The sequence below is a fragment of the Antechinus flavipes genome, chromosome 2 (genome assembly GCF_016432865.1).
Source record: "Antechinus flavipes isolate AdamAnt ecotype Samford, QLD, Australia chromosome 2, AdamAnt_v2, whole genome shotgun sequence".
NCBI classification, from domain to species: Eukaryota; Metazoa; Chordata; class Mammalia; order Dasyuromorphia; family Dasyuridae; genus Antechinus; species Antechinus flavipes.
Window position 1 is genome coordinate 315,816,044 of NC_067399.1, and position 15,030 is coordinate 315,831,073.

At 38.3% G+C, this 15,030-nt stretch overlaps 1 protein-coding gene across 2 annotated transcripts in view; it reads left to right on the top strand.

Moving 5' to 3' along the window:
• Window positions 1–2,993: 2,993 nt before the first annotated feature.
• ANGEL1 (angel homolog 1) overlaps window positions 2,994–15,030 on the top strand; it is a 117,014-nt gene continuing 104,977 nt past the window's right edge. The window contains exon 1 of one of the 2 annotated variants that reach the window (XM_051977533.1): window positions 2,994–3,152. The gene's annotated coding sequence lies outside the window, so the exon portion shown is untranslated. Of the gene's footprint in view, window positions 3,153–5,850; window positions 6,238–15,030 lie in introns of those variants that run through there. The other variant, XM_051977532.1, reaches the window with a different exon arrangement.

Here is a 15,030-nt window from a genome sequence, read left to right on the forward strand (position 1 = left end):
CCTTGTGATCTCTTTTGGAGTTTTCTTGGCAATAACACTGGAGTAGTTTGACATTTCTTTTTCCAGCTCATTTTACAGATGAAGAAACTGAGGCAAATAGTATAAAATGACTTGCTCAGAGTCACATAGGTAGTAAATGTCTAAAAATGGATTTAAATTCAGGATCTTCTTTAACTTTAGGTCTGGTGCTCTGTACACTGTGGCTACCCTGGTCAAAATCTATATTCCTATTAAATTATCCCATAAGTACAGATTGTATGGGACAGTCTTTTCGGAACTCCAAAACTGGACTTTCTGAAGCTGCTCTTGAATAATAACTTTGTTATTCATTGCCTGTGAGACTTAGGGTAAGTATTAAGACTCTGTGGGTCTTAATTTTTTCATTTATGAAATGAAAGATTTCAGATTAACCAAGCTCTAAGATTCTTCCCAGCTCTTCTGTTTTTGATCCATAGCTTCTCATCCAACTCATTGGAGGTTTGTGTTCTTAGTCTGGGCTTCAAGCAGCAAAAGCAGCAGTTTTCAGAGTACCCAGGCTGGGTATCACAGGGTGTTCATCTTTTTACTGACAAGGTAGTTCGTGCTATTGCTAATCTTCTTTATGTCCCACTATACATTTGCAGACACAATCCCCTCCTCACCAAAATTTTACCCAGAACCAAACAGCAGAGGCCAAAGTGATCACAAGCAGTTGATGTCATGGGGACCTAAGCCAGGGGCTGGGTGAAAAAGGGTGAGTTAGGAAAAAAGGTGTTGGCAAACCATTTTTCTGCAGAGAACAGAGCTAGCACTGAGCCTGTCCCCAGAGAGCAGCAGGGGGAATTTGGGAATGATTGAGGGGCTAGAGGAGGAGATCTGTAGCCACTGTCTTCCATGTTACCTCAAATCATCTCTAGCTGTTCCCCATTGATGATCTGAACTTTGTCCTGGATCCCATAGTCCTGAAAGGTCAGCTTTTTTCCTATCTTTTCAGGGCCTGAGTCTCTATGATTCAAAACATGCCATTCTCACCTCTTTCCCCTTCTCTGCTTTCCTCCTTCCTCCTCCCCATTGACTCCAGGATAAGGATTATTTTACTTGCTTGTATACATGCTCTCAGTGCTTGGTACAATGCCTAGTCCATAAGGGGGACAGCTAAGTGGTGCTAGATCAGGAAGACCTGAGTTCAAATGTGCCTTAGATAACTTACCAGCCGTGTGATGCTAGACAAGTCACTTCACTCTTTTTGTCTCAGTTTTCTCATCTATAAAATGAGTTGGAGAAGAAAATGGCAAACCACACCAGTAGCCTTGCCAAGAAAACCCCAAATGGGGTCATCAAGAGTTGGACATGTATGACTGAAAAAGGATTGAAGAACAATACATAATAAGAGCTTAATAAGTACTTCTACCTACCTCCTTATTTACTGATCTCTCTCTGTCTCTGTCTTTGTCTCTGGGAATCACAGAGATTCCCTGTCTCTCCTTCTCTCCTTCTCTCCCTCTCCCTCTCCCTCTCCCTCTTTTTCTTCTTCTTCCTTTCCCTCTCCCTTTCTCTCTCTCTCTCTCTCTCTCTCTCTCTCTCTCTCTCTCTCTCTTCTCTCTCTCTCTCTTTCTCTCTCTCTCCTCTCTCTGTTTCTGTCTCTTGTGTAAGTCATAAAAACCCTTTCCAAGGTTCTAATCCAATGCATGGTATGTAAGTAACCCTGGGCTCCAGAAGGCTATACCAGTGGAAAATAAATTCTGGCCTATTCTGGTAAACTTGAAGTACAACCTTAGAGTGTAACTCCAGTAACAGATGGAATCCATTTTCCACAGACCAACTTGGCTAATAATAGAGAGAGGTACATCACCCATTGGCTGACCACCTGATGAGGAATATTTTGGGCCATTACAACACATGAAACAAAGAGAAAAGCACATGAGACTGCAGATCTCTATTACATAAAACTTGTTTTTCTTTTTAAGTATATTATAAGATCCACTTGTAAGATCTGTCTTGATTATTTGGCCTTCTTAATGACCTATCTTTTATTCTTTTCTCTCCATTAAAAAAAAAAGAGGCCTAATGACTCTACCTTCCTTCCTTCCTTCTTTCCTTCTTTCCTTCCTTCCTTCCTTCCTTCCTTCCTTTCTTCCTTTTTTCCTTTTCTCTTGTTCTCTCTCTCTCTCTCTCTCTCTCTCTCTCTCTCTCTCTCTCTCTCTCTCTCTCTCTTCCTCTCTGTCTCTCTCTCTCTCTCTTTTTCTCTTTCCTTCCCTTTTTTTTTTAACCTGGTACATAATAAGTGCTTAATAGATTCCTATTGACGGATTGACTTTTCATTGGGTACTCATATTTACATAGTACTTTCAAGTTGACAGAAAACTTTATATAGATTATTTTATTTGATCTTCATGTAAATTCTATGAAATAGTAATTGGAAGGACTAAACCTGTGATTTCAATGGCCTAGGAAATTCCTACATAAGGAAACTCTAATAATTCAGCACCTCTGTAGTTGAACTCATATTCCTCTATTTCACTAGCTTGCTAGAATAATTATTACTTCCATTTTATTGATAAAGAAACTGAGACTCAGAGAGGGCAATTGCTAAAATTCACACAGATAAGCAGTCCTTTTCCCTCCACATTACTCTGATTTTCTCTCTGTGGGTTAATATAATGTTTAGGATGGGAGTGGGGTGAAATTAGCAACAGCAAATGTTATGAAAAAGTCTACTTGTTACTACACAGACACAAAGTAGTCTATTGCTTTCTTTTCAAGGTTCTTGAAAAGTATCATCTATCCTGGCTACAATTTCAAGTCTTGTCCTTGGGAGTTGTCCATTACTTCAGTGTATCCCACTAACTATTCCACAACTTGTTACATGAACTCAGATGAGATTTCATCCTCCCTGCAGCACCCTACTGTCCCAAGATAAATAAAATCAACTATGTAATCTGGCTTTCAAGCCTGGAATATTTTGCACAAGTCTTTCTTAATTGGTGGCGAGAATGCGAAGAGATGACTCAATGCATCAAGTCTCTGTAGAGTGGAATTGGTGGGAGAGCTCTGGAGAAGAGAAACATTCTTCTTCATTATTCTTTTAAGAGGATGCACATGGTTTCAGATTTTCTTCAGAATGGACTCCAGTGAGGAAAAAGACAAAAAAAGCTTTCAGAAGTGGCAAACATGTAAGGGATGTTGATGTCTTATCATGTTCCCGATTTCCAGCCTGCCTCCGTAGAGAATTTGAGAATTTCTCCTTTGGTGAGATTGGAGTCTCTCTTGGTTAAATGGGAGCTTCTTTTGCTCTCATCTAAAGAACTCATTCACTTATATATTTTATGATATACTCTAATCTGTAGTACTTCTTCAATTTCTCTTTATTTGATTTGATAAATGGTCTAATTCAATATTTGTGATCTTCTTTTGTGTAGCATTAAATGGAAGAGTCAAGTGAGTAGGTATAAACTTGGGGATACTCTCTTCCCTTAAAAGTGTAGTGGCCAGAAGGATGTCTTGAGCTTAAAATTGTGTTTTTCGACTAGGTATTTTTAGGGGAACAGATGAATATAGTTTTAATATGGTAAGCATCTTTTTCAGAGGAGAACTTTTTGTTACCTTTAGCAAGAATCAGTCTTCTTTGAAGAGAATTGGGAAATATTTCTGAGGTATTTATCCATGACAACCTCTCATATTTCACCTGTTTATATATGTTTAGACATCCCATGCATGTATATATAGAATATGTGTGTATATAATATATATATACTCTATGTGGGCAACACAGAGCTTACCTGTACATCCAATACTCCTTGAAAAGAATAAGAGGTGAAGCTCACTTTAGGCAGAGGACAGGAGGAACTGGAGAGATAAGAAAAGCATGGCAGAAAAAGAGGTAACATTTAATATTCAAAATAAATGAAGGCCCAGGAAAGGGAGGGAAGGTATGAAGGTGTCATTTTGTTAATGATTCCTGATCACAGACAATAGGGAGGTACTAGTTAAGAATTTTAATCAAAAATGATTCTGGAGAAAACCAAAGGAGTGTAATGGAGTGACAAGAATATTGGAGCTGGCTTCAAATTCCAGTCAAGATACGATCTGTGTGACCTAGGGAAAAATCAATTAATGCTCTAATCTGCACTTTTTTCATCTGTAGAATAAATGGGTTTATAGGATGAAGAACTAGAAAATTTTTTAGCAATTTCAGTCCAACCAACTTATTTTATAGATGAAGAAAGCTTGGTCATAAAATAAAAATAAAATAAAACTAGGATCTGAATCAAGATCCTTTAAGTATGCAATTCATTAATGATCTTTTCACTATGCCATACTGATAAAGATTATGTTAAATTCTATTGAGCTCTTTCTAAGGTAGGACTTGTAGAACTCAGGATTACTTTTTGCTCTGGTAACTGACTATCCTGTGGAGTAGGGAATCAATAGGGAGAATTTTCAAAGAGAAGAGTTTCAAGAAATTTTCTTCATCTTGATGGTGACATCTTGATCTTGTTGGCTTAAACCTCTTTCCATCATGTTTTCCCAGCAAATAGATACAGAACCATGGAACTCCAGTGATGGGTGAGATCCAATTCTCCACACACCCACCTATGTCAGTATAGCAGCTGAGAGGGAAGAACTGGGTTACGATCCAGGAATTGGATCATCCTGAATGGATGTTCTTAGTATTTCTGAACATCAAGGTTCTGTTTCTGTGAACTTGGAAATAGGGAGAAGTATGGGAGACTGTTTAAAGAATTCCAACAACTTTTGTAATGTTACTTCCATTCTAGAGCTTTGGTATATCCTCAGATAATCTTTCTGGCCTTTCCATTTAATATCCCAGTTTTCCAGAGTCCTAGACCTGCCAGAGTTCATTGCTGAGGGACTTTAGTGATGACTTAGATGAGTGTGAAAGCAATAGTCTTTTTTTCTATTTCCTTTATTAAGGAAAGGTTCAGAAAGAAAACTTCATAGCTTAAATAGAGATAGCCAAGGAAATGAGAGGCAGAAAGAATCATGGCAGGACATTAGGTAGTCCAACGAACCCCTCATACTATGGCCGTGACTGACACCTTTGAAGGATGAGACCATCAACTTTGACATACTGGGGACAGGATTGCTACATCCCAAATAGGGAGAGGACTCCAAATTAAAATTTGAATATTGACTCAGACACATTGGAAACAGAATTATTGCTCCTACATTAGGGAAGACTCAGAGAAGAGATCCATACCTAATGCTATTATTTGAAAACTTTCAGCCTGACAGTTTTCAGGGCATGGTAGGATACAATGGTTTAGGATTCTTTGAGTCCCTGATGCCCCAAGACAGCTGGGGTTGGAGTTTGTCAAAGCAGCTCCAAAATCAGAGCTGCTTAGACGTTTTGTAGGGATAGGAGGGGTTTTCTATTCAAATGTGTCTGATTGATTTCCAATCTTTGTATGGAACTCTCTTGGCAGGGAAGCACCCATCAGCTAAAAAACTATAAGTTTCAAATCTGGGAGCTTGCAGGAAAAATCCAAATATTGGGAGAGTAGGCCTAGAAAAGCAGGAGGATTAAGGAAGCATCCAGAAGGAGGTGGGAGAATGACTATAGAATCGCAACAACAACTAGCATTTAAATAACACCCTAAGATTTGCAAAGCACTTTAAAAACATCTCATTTTCTTCTCACAACAACTCTGGAAGTTAGGTACTATCACTGTCCCATTTAACAGATAAAGAAACTGAGGGGCAGCTGTCATTAAGTCACTATAGGATAGAAAAAGACTGGGCCAGTAAAAAACAGAATTCTGTCTATCCTATGACATAATTTTTATACCCTCAGTTTCCGTACTGATTCTTAGTGATCCTTCTTTTTCTGTGTTCCTATAGTCTTTTTTATTCCCTTTAAGACTGAACTGATTTCTGTTCATTGCATTGTGGGCTTCTCTCCAAGGTCTTGTGGATGTCCCAGGGTCGAGCAGGAAGCGTCTAAGTTGGGGGAGGTGGCAGGAGAGTCACAGTTGTCTCCTCCCAAAGCCAATGCCAACGTCTTTGCAGGAACATAGTCTGCCCCACAGCTAATAAGTGACCACCACCTACTGGATGCACCAATACCAGAGATGCTGTCTCCATGGCAACTGATACCTTTTTCTCATATGCTTCCTCCCTTTTTCTTTTCCGAACCCGAGTGTTAAAGGAACAGAAACACTGAATCTGGACTTTGGAGTGGCAGGTTTCCCTCCCCCAAGCTGGTGCCAGCAAGAAAGAGACAATACCACACCCTGGGTATGTTTCAAATTGAATTCACTACCAAACAGACTGAGAAAGCGATTAGACTATGAAATGACTGGAAGCTCCAGTCTCTTATGACTCTTTAGAGAATTCATTTTTTTTAACACCTTTGTACTAGTCACTGCTTGGGAGTGACAGGTTGTCAGAGCCTGTCATGATGTGGGTAATGATGTGGGTGAGAGAGACAAGCAGACCAACAATCAGATCTAGAGCCATAGGCACGTATATGCGTGCGTGGGTGTGTGTGCATTCATGGATGTGTGTGTATGTGTGTGTGTGTGTGTGTGTGTGTGTGTGTGTGTGTTCTTATGCAATTAGAGTAGATTTACAAAGTGTTAGGAGTTGACTCTTATCATATTGATTTCTATGTCTGGGGAGAGTGCTTGATTTGGACAAGAGGCTTGGAGAACATTAAAAAGTGAAAGAATCAAAGCCTGCGATACTGGTGGGAGAAGTACAAATTCAGGGAGATATTCATGCATTCAATTGTTCAGTGCTTACTGAATGTAGGACATTGAATGTAAAGTTTAGAATAAGTCACCGTCATTGCCTTCATGATCTTTGTGATTGAATAGGTCACTGAGACAAAAAAAAAAAAACAACAGATGATGCGAAGGCCCCATGGTGGGGTGGATGAGCATAGTCTGGAAACCTAGTGGAGCCAGTCCCCTACAGAAACAGGAAAGTTTGGAAGAGGAACGGGTTTGGAGAGAGAGGGAAAGATCATGAGTTACAGTCAGGTTCAACAATGGACTGAGTATCAGAATTGGACTCAAGAACACCTGAGTTCCAATCCTGTCTTAGACCTCATTAGCTGTGTGATCTTAAGAAAGTCATCTTCATATCTAAATTGGTGATAATGGTAGTAGCCGTTTCACAGGATTTCTATAAGAAAAAAAAAAGAAGTATGTATGAATTATAATCCATAAACCTTAAAGCACTATGTAAATACTGTCATTATCATTATTATATTAAGTGCTTTACACTAAAATATTATATTTGTTGTGGTTCAGTTATGTCCAACTCTTAGTGAGTGCATTTGGGTTTTCTTGGCAGAGATGCTGCAGTGCTTTGCCATTTCCTTCTCCAACTCACTTTACAGATGAGGAAACTGAAGCAAACAGGTTGAAGTGACTTGCCCAGGGACACAGGGCTAGTAAGTGTCTAAGGCTGGAATAGAATTTATGTTTTTCAGGGATTTCAAAAATTCAAATTCAAAACAAATGATTTGCAAGGTTGAAAGGACAAAATTATTATTGATAGCTGTGGTCAAGGAAGGCTTCAGGGAGGAGTGGACATTTGAAAAGGGCTTTAAAGAATTAACTTTTGATAAGTAAAGCAAGGCATATAAATGGTAGGATGCATGTATCTTTGAGGACACAGGTAAGTGGCTTAGTTTGGCTGGTGTGTAGAATAGCATAGATGGGAATAATATAGGTCCAAAATTGTAGGGTGACACCAGGTAAATGAGTATGCCAGATAAAGGAGTATAGACTTTGCTTGGTAGGCAAGAAAGAGAAATTGAAGATTTTTGGACACAGGAATGCTATAACCCAGGATGATAAAGTTAACAACAGATGCTTTTATTTCTTTATTGCTTATTTTAAATAATCTATTACTTGGATATTTTAGATCCCTCAAGAATTTCTGCTGCCTAAATGCTTCAGTGGTCCCCTTTTACCTACAGGATAAAGGAGCAGAATCACTGTAGAGACAATTCAATCGTTTCAGTCACAACCAACTCTTTGTGACACATTTGGGGTGTTTTCTTGGCAAAGATACTTGACTGCTTTGGTATTTCCTTCTCCAGCTTATTTTCTAGATGAAGAAAATGAGGTAAACTTGGTTAAGTGACTTCCCCAGGATTACATAGCTAGTGAGCGTCTGAGGTCACATTTGAACTCATTTGAACACATTTGAAGGATGAATCTTTCTGATTCCAAGTCTTGGGCTCTCTCCACTATGCCCTCTAGCAGGGGGGAAATATGACATAAAAAAAGGAAGCTCAGAGTGGATGAAGGGGGAGGTAAGAAGAAGAAGAGTGGGAGTACAATAAAGGAGTGATTTTGGTGCTTGGGTTCCAGGAATAAGTAACTAATGAGAGGAAGAGATTGCAAATGTAGAGGGATCTTTCACAGTAAGACGGCTTCTGGGATATCCAATGTCCCTCAGTGTGGCATCTATATGTTAAAGACTACTTTTTTGGGTCCAGTTACTTAATTGTTCTACAATCTCTATGAGAAGTTAAAAGGGACTAGATGCAAGAAATATTATAGATGTAGAAATGGCAAGATTGGATGTGTGGGGTCAGAGAGAATGAGAAGATGAGAATAGTAATGAAATTACAAATTTGAAAGATTTGAAAAATGGTGGTAACCTCCTTCTTTCCTCAGGATATGATTACATGACCATAACAGCCTGTGATTATGACCTCTTTTCATACACCTTTTAGTCCATTGTTTCCCATTTTCTTCAGAAGATTGTCCTCTTTACCATTCTCTACTCCAATCTTTACTCTCTCTTTATCCACTTCCTTCACATATGCCCAAGTCTTCTCATTCTTAAAAAAGGCCTAAACTAGATGATACTGTCCCCTCAATTTATTGTTCTATATCTCTTCTCTCTTTTCCTGTCACATTCCTTGAAAAAGCTGTTAACTCCTTCTCTCTTCTCACTCTTAAGCAATCTGTCTTTCAACTTCATCTCTTAACTGAAATTGTTCTTTCTATAGCTACCAAGAAACTCTTAATAGCCAATTCTGATCATCTCTTTTGAGTCTATTCTTTTTCACTTCTCTGCCACATTTAACACCATTGCACATCGTTTCCTCTGGGGTATCCTCTCCTCACCAGGTTTTTGTGAAAATACTCTTTCCTGGTTTTCTTCCTACCAATTTGACAACTCCTTCTGAACCCATTTGCTGGCTCATCAGACATTTCATTCTCTCATTTGTGAGTGTTAACAGAAAGCTCTGTCTGAAGATTTCTTGTTTTTTTCCTCCCTCTTTTTTAATGATCTCATTGGCTCTCATGGGTTTGTTGATCATCTCTTTATTTAGACAATTAGCATGTGTATTCACATATATATTTATAGGCACATGCACAAATATACACACATATTTTTACCTACATATACACATACCTATATATATATACACACATACACCTGTATAGATGTATAAATACACACACGTACACACACACATATATGTATAGACCTATGTATTTTTATACTTATATATATAAATGTATATATATAAATAAATATAAATACACACACACACACATACACTCAATTCATTATTCTCTGCTGAACTCTAGTTTGGCATCAGCATCTGCCTATTGGTCATTTCAAATCAGTTGTGCCAGACACATTTCAAATTTATTATGTCTAAAATAATAATAGCTAATATTTATGTAGCATTTTAAGTTTTGTTGCTTTTTAATTTTTCCAGCTCATTTGGAGTTTTCTTGTTTGCTATTTCCTTCTCCATCTCCTTTTCCAGGAGAGGAAACTGAGGCAAATAGTTAAGTGACTTGTCCAGGGTGATCCAACTAGTAATTATCTGATGCTTGATTTGAACTCAGGAAGATGGAGTCTTACTGGGCATCTATTCACTTCACTATCCATCTGTTTACTTTAAGGTTTACAAAGTGCTTTATCTATATTATCTCATTCTTATTCCCACACAAGGAAAGGTTTTGATAAGTGAAGTTATTTGCCCAGAGTCACACAGCTCAAAAGGCTCTGAGATAGGATTAGAACTTAGGTCTTTACTTCCTAGCTCTTGATCCATTGTGACCTCTATTTAAAATTCATTATATTTTCCCCCAAACCCAACACTCTTCTAAATTTATCTGTCTCTGAATGGACTTTTAATATACTTTGAGACTCAGTCTCAGCATTATCTTGAACTTTTCATTCTCTGTGACTATCTCATTAGTTGAAATATCTTGCTGTTCCTAATTCTACACATCTTGTGCATCTGACCCCTTCTCCCTACTCAGACAGCCACTATCTGGAGTATTATAGTAGCTTCTGAATTGGGCACCCTGCCTTTCGTATCTCTCAATTCCAATTCAGTCTCCACAGAGCTTCAAATGTTATTTTCTTGAACCAACAGATGTGACCATATCATTCTCTTATTAAATAAACTCTGGGGTTCCTTTCTCTCCCTCCCTCCAGGATAAAATGTAAACTGATCAAATGAAATAATCATATGTAAAATGCTTTGCAAACTTCAAAGACCTATATAAATGTCAGGTAAATGTTAGCTATTATTATAAATTCCCCTCTGGCTTTTAAAACTATTACTCAATCTGTCCTCAATCTATCTTTTTAACCTGGTTGATCATTACTTCTTTTTTTGTAATCTAAGGGACTGCCAACATTTTCTTTTTTTTTTTTTTTTTTCCATATATGGTATTCCATCTCTGCCTTCAAAGCTTTTGTACTGGGCTCTCCTCATCTCACAAAATCTCCCATTTCTTTCTTTCTTTTTTCTTTTTTTGCTGAGGCAGTTGGGGTTAAGTGATTTTCCCTGGGTCATACAGCTAGGAAGTGTTTAAGTGTCTGAGACTATATTTGAACTCAAGTCCTCCCGACTTCAGGGCTGATGCTTTATCCACTGCACCACCTAGCTGCTCCTTCCATTTTTTTTTTTTTTAAAGGCAACTAAAGGACTATCTTTTACATACAGAGTAGGTGGGAAATAATCTGAAAGGAAAAGGCATTAGCAGCCTGAGGGTTGGGAAGGAACAACCAGAAAAAATGCAGAAGATGCAGAAAGAAGTTGAGCTGAGTTTTGAAGGAATTCTGGAAAATTAAGAGGTAGAGCATTCTGGACACTGGAGATATCCAAAGTGAAGGTAAAGATATGAGAGATTGTAAGATCATCTTGAGTAAGCAGCAAGTATGCCAATGGAATGCCATGAGAGAGAGAAAATGTAAGAGAACAGAAAAGTCAGAATAGTCTTCAAGAAATGTTGAATGAAACTGGATTTTTCAGATGTAAGAGTTAGTATGGGGGCCATCTAGGTGATGTAGTGGATATAATGCTGGTTCTGAAATCAAGAAGAATCATCTTTGTGAGTTCAAATCCAGCCTCAGTCACTTATTATCTGTGTGACCCTGGGCAAATAACTTAACCGCATTTGCCTCAATTTGCCAGTAAAATGAGCTGAAGAACTATACCAGTACCTTTCCTAAGAAAATTCCAAATGGGGTCCCCAAAAGTCAGATACAACTGAATATAAAGTATTATTATCATAATAGACATTATAGATAAGCTTCTTGTACTTAGCAAACAGATGGAAAAATGGAATTTGAGTGATTAGAGAGGAGATTTTTAAGATATACAGATGCTTTTGAGACAGTGGTAAGTCTAGAATTAACAGAGATGTTTTTAATTTCCCTCTGAGAAGCTCTAGTGAGGGGTTAGGGGGAGGTATTGAAGGGGATTGGTGGGAAGAGCTCACAAGGAATTCTTATTTAGTCATTTAGAATGTGTAGAATCCAATGAAGAAAGATTGTGGTGTTGCTCTCTGAGGAGGCCAAAATGATGAGGGTAACAGTTCATATAAAGACATTCCTTAAAAAATGAGTGGGAAGGCCATGGATCAGACCACCTAAAGAGTAGAGGGCAGGACAAGGAAAGCAAATGGATGACTATTTTGCTTCCCTCTACCTTCCCCACTCCCTTTCCCCATGGCTGACTCTGGCCTTGCCTAATTTGCACCAAGTTTATCCTATGAATCTGTTAAGATTCCTATAGGTTCTGGCTAAGGTTCCTACTCTAGAATCTGGTTTTTAAAAATCCAATGGAATTTGGAAGTTTTTTTTAGCCAATGGTAATAGGAACAAATAGAGTAAGGGGTGTGCAGAGAGGTTTTTCTAGATACACCTCCATCTAACCCCCATCTCACCCCTTCATGATATCCCATTTTCCAAAATCACATCTATTCTCACCACTCTGGGATGTTTATATCGCTGAGAATTTCATGCCTAGATTTGTGTTCACAGAGGTATCTTGGTAATTTTTCAGGACTGCAATGATGGGATAAACCGACCTTTTTCATCTTTAAGTAGAATAAAAGGGAGTACCAATTACTTATAGGATCTAGAAGGCCATCTAGTCCAATCTCCTAATTTTATAGATGAAGAGACTGAACTCCAGGGAAGTTAAGGTACTTGCCCAAGATCACACAGGTAATGAGTTTTAGAGGGAAGATATGAATCAGGTCTTTTGATTCTGGAGCTAATGTATTTTCTATCTCAGTTTCTTAAACTGTAAAATGGAGATAATAATAATATTTGCCCCTCAGGATTGTTGTGAAGATCAGCACTTAGCACAGTGCCTGCCATATTTTTTCTCTTCCTTCTACCTTCCTTTCCCTTCCTTTCTTTCCTCTCTTCTTCCTCCTTCTTTCTCCTTTTCCTTCCTTCTCTCCCTCCCTCTTTCCTTCCTTCTTCTCTCCCTCCTTTCCTTCCTTCCTTCCTTCCTTCCTTCCTTCCTTCCTTCCTTCCTTCCTTCCTTCCTTCCTTCCTTCCTTCCTTCCTTCCTTCCCTCATATTCTCTCGTGCTCTCTCTCTCTCTCTCATGTTATTATTTGCTTGGTATCATTTATATATATTTGAAGAGGATGTGGGATGGCAGTAGAAAACTTGCAGTTATGTTTAACATCATGATCTACAAAGAGCAAAGGGTCATTGTTGCTTCATTACTTTGTAAAGACCATGAATAAATTCCTCTTTAGTTCTCCCTTTCTATCCTCTTACAGTGGAGTCACTGAGCAGAGGGAGAAGAAAGGGCTGTTAGGGTGTTGAGGAATAACTGGAATAGTTGTTGGTGGCAAGTTGGGGATGTTTTGGATGAGAAAAGAAAAGACTGATGGTTGTCTTCAAGTGTTTGAAGGAGCATCATGCAGAAAAGGGATTGTGGTTGTTTTGCTTGACCCCAAAGAGCAGAACTAATTAGAAATAATAGGCAGAAATTGAAGAGAGAGAGAGGTTTCCATTGGGTGGACAAAAATATATCCTAACTTTTTTTTTGTTTCCCCTAAGGCTGGATCAGGAATTTCATTTGTAGAAAATAGAGATTTCTTTTATGTCTCCTGGATTATTCTGGAGGTCTGATGTTTCATTTTATGGATGCCATCTCAGCATGGTATTGTTAAACACATTTTAAAAATACACAAGATTGCAAAGGAAATTAAATATATTGAAATATAGGTATAAAATATATTTTAAAAAAATTTCCTAATCCCAGGTTAAGAACTTATGCTTTAGCGTGCTCCTGGTATGGATATTCCCTCTAATTATCTAGATCTTCTCTCATCTGTAATTTAAAGTTACATAGAGGGGCAATGAAATGATTCAGTAAATAGAACACTGGCCCTGGGATCAGGAGAACCTGAATTTAAATCTGTTCTCAAACACTTACTAGCTATGTGATCCTGGACAAGTCACTTAATTCTATTTGCCTCAGTTGTAAAATGAGTTGGAGAAGAAAATGACAAACTACTTCAATACCTTTGCCAGGAAAACCCCAAATGGGGTCACGGAGTATGGGACATCTCTGAAAATCACTAAATAAAAACAAAAATGAAATGAGTTGCCTGCAGAAGTAGTTACTTCCCACTTCCTAGAGGTCATAGGGATTTATATTTAGAAGAGACCTTATTGATTAAATAGTTTCACTATTTCATTTTATAGATAAGGAAACCAATATACAGAGACATTAAGTTACTTGTTCAACGTCAAAAATGATAGAGTTGGGGAAAAAAACAAAGGCAGCTGGGTGGACTTGGTGGATTAGAGTATTGGCCTGGAGTTAGTTCAAGTTGTATTTTTTTTCATTATTGGCATGCAATATAAATAGGATGAGGATCAAAGGACCTTTCTCCTTTCCTCCTCCTCCTTCTTTCACTCCTTATGTGGTATCAGGGTACAAATGAAAAATAGAATTTGGATTTACTGAATTTGGTGACTTAGAGAGCCACCTGGAGGCTGTCAAACTTTAAATCCAACCTGCCTGATCCTTCTCAAGCTCTATCCATTTTATGAATTAAAGAAAGGCAAGTGACACTGATATCCCACTCACTGGATAATAGGAACACCGATAATCTGTGGAAGATGAAGACAGATAGTAGCTAGATACCCAGATAGCTAGGAAGATAGAGTCCTTCCTTCCCAGGAGAGTTTAGCCCCTAAAATCTAGTGTGTCTAGCTTGGGAATCATCAACCTCCGTGGCACCTAAGGGGGAGACAATAGGGAAGGAAAAGCAGCAATTTATGCAATAGGTAGAAAAGGAAGGGAGAAGAAAGAGAATGTAGGAAAGGAAAGAAAGAGCAGGAGTTTAGGGGAAAAGAGGTTTGTATGATGGAGAATGATAGGGAGAAGGTGACAATTTATTTTCTCTGGTGTGACAGTCACAGCCAAATTATCATTGTTAAGTCCTGATGGGACTGATCACAGCTGTTTCAGGAGCTGCTTTTGTTTAAGGGCTGAACATAAGGGCGTGGTGAATTCAGCATGTATCATCTGAACAGAACCAATTATTACATTTTCAGCATGAGCATTCACACCTCAGAAACTGGCAAAAGTTACATTTGAGGTTTGATTTATTGTTTTGATGATTGTTAAGAATTAAAGTATTGGAGAAAATGTTAATAATGCAGATTAAACTTAAAAGTATGTTGTGCCTACGTTTTTCCCCTCAGAAAGCTGGTTGTTAAACATATACTGCCTAGACATCAGGGCTGGTCACATATAAAACATTGGAGTAG